Here is a 2,660-nt window from a genome sequence, read left to right as displayed (position 1 = left end):
AAGGAGGCTGAAAGCACACAAAAAAAGAAAAAATTGGGTATGTCCTATTAAAATGCTAGAATTTTATTGAAAAATTCAGTTTTCTTATTCAGGTCTGCCTGTTCCTGAAAGCTGGGAAGATGATGATTTTAGCACCGCAAACCATTTGTTGATGCCATTTTCAGGGGAAAAAAACAAGTTTTCTTCTGCGGCCCATTTTCCCATTTAAAAAAAAAAAAGAAAATTGTTGCTGTAGTTAGCTAATTTATTGGTCTCCTCCAGGGAAACCCACAAAGTCTGGGTACCGCTAGAATCCCTAGGATGTTTAAAAAAAAGGACGAAAGTTTGGTGTGGGTAGCTTATGTGGACAAAAAGTTATGAGGGTCTAAGCGCAAATTGCCCCAAATAGCCAAAAAATGTCTGCCATCTGAGGGGGAAAAGGCCTGGCAGCGAAGGGGTTAAAGAGGCAATAGTAATTTCTGAGCTAAAAAAAACTGGGGAGGTCCCCTCTGTTCTGAAGAACTATCGTCCTAGCTCATTACTTCCCTATTTAGCCAAGTTACTTGAAGCTCACGTTGCTCAATCTTTATGCTCCTTCCCAGAGGACTCCGCATTTCTAGCTTCTCATCGGCCAGGCTTTCGGCCTACCCACTCAACTGAGACTGATATATTATCTGTGGAAGATTAAGATAGGTAAGGTACGGATGAAGGCATTGCCCAGGTATTAGTATTATTAGATCTATCAGCTCCTTTGACACAGTTGATCATGGTGTTTTACTTGACTGTGTCAGGGCAGCCGGTCTGCAAGGTCCAGCATTTAACTGGATGAGATCCTTCCATTGGTTAGTCTCGCCCCCTTCCCCTCCTCTAGGATTAGGCTAAACTGTGGTGTACAACAGTACTCTTCACTATCCCCCCACTTATTCAATATATATTTTCACCCTTTGAGCCACACCCTACAGAGGCAAGGTGTGAAAATGTACAACTAAGCTGATGATATGTAAATTATTTTTTAGCCTCGAGGAAACGTTGAACTTTGGGGAGTTCTATCAGAAGACCATGCTTTACATCCGTAAATTGGATGAACTTCTATCAGTTGAAGCTTAACTCAGATAAAACTGAGATTGTAGTATTTAACAATAAATTGCATAGGTGGATCCCCTCCCTTTGGCCGGAAGAAATGGGCTCTCCCCCGGTGCACAAAAATAAGGTCAAAATCCTTGGGACACTGGTGGGTGAGGATCTATCCATGAAGCCACAGATTAGTGCTGTCACTTCGGCCTGCTGCTTTCAGCTTTGATAAATAAAGAAAGTTTGGAAATATTTTACAAATTATGCTATTATTCAGATTATCATTGTATTATTTATGTTGCGGGTTGACTATGCTAATTCTCTCCACCTAGGACTCCCACAGAAGCTAACTCAACGGTTGCAATTGGTTCAAAATCAGGCAGCCAGGCTGGTGTTGCGCCAGCCCAGATCATGCGACATCACTCCTCTTTTGGAAAAACTTCACTGGCTCCCAATATTTCAGAGAACCGTTTTCAAAACTGAATGCCTAATCTTTAAAGCTCTTCATGGGATGAGTCCCACATTTGTTTCAGCTAAAATCCGGAAATATTTTCAAAATGTAACCTTAGATCATCCCACCAAACCCTCCTTGATGTTCCAAAATGCATTAAAAAGAGACTTAGGGGGTTATTCCAACTTTGGAGGAGGTGGTAATCCGTCCCAAATGTGACGGATTTACCACCAGCCGTATTACGAGTTCCATAGGATATAATGGACTCGTAATACGGCTGGTGGTATATCCGTCACTTTACCGTCACTTTTGGGACGGATTACCACTTCCTCCAAAGTTGGAATAACCCCCTTAGTGGTTCCAGATTTGCCGTGACAGCCCGAAAGTTACCGTACTCCCTTCCCCTGGAGATCAGGGCATCCACCATCTATATGAAATTCAGTTCTCTGCTGGGAACCTGGCTCTTTTAACAGGTCTATATCTAAGTTAAAGCGGTCTGCATCACTGTTCTCGTGGTATGAAACCCTTTGGGGTGTACGTGCACTTTATAAATATGTTAGAACCTATCATCTGTTGTCTGGGGCTATGTAGGAAACAGTCATTCCTCAGCTGTCAGATTTAAAGATGGACGCCTATTAAACCTGTCTCTGTTTGTGTACACATTTCTTTGGTCACTGTTCAGATATTCTTAGATGCTGTACTTGTAGGACGTTTGAGTGATTGAGGGAGTGGGGCATGAGTCCTTGACAAAGCAGGAGTATGTAGCTCTGATCTAACTTCTTTGAGTGTAAGTTTACTTCACCCTTCTCCTCCCCACACCATAACCTGCCCAAAGATGACCGGGCCTTTCTATATGTTGGCAAACTGGTCTGATGCTCCACAGGCAATACGCTACATCTGGGTGCTGCCTACGTAGGAGTGGTACTACAGGTCGAGGCTCCTACAAATGCAGATACGCCGAAGAAAGGCTGATGGTTGTGGGACATCACAGGGGACAAACTCTGAGGAAATGTCCAGAGGAGCATGCTGCTGTCCAGTGCTTGTAAAAGACCTGCACCATTCAAGTGTTGGTCTGAAGGCACTGGTGTTTTACACTTCGTCAAAAGTTGGATCACAGTATATATTGGATTGAACCAATAGAAAGGCATTAATTATTCAA

Source organism: Pleurodeles waltl, chromosome 7 (assembly GCF_031143425.1).
Source record: "Pleurodeles waltl isolate 20211129_DDA chromosome 7, aPleWal1.hap1.20221129, whole genome shotgun sequence".
NCBI classification, from domain to species: domain Eukaryota; kingdom Metazoa; phylum Chordata; class Amphibia; order Caudata; family Salamandridae; genus Pleurodeles; species Pleurodeles waltl.
This window is presented reverse-complemented; position numbering follows the sequence as displayed.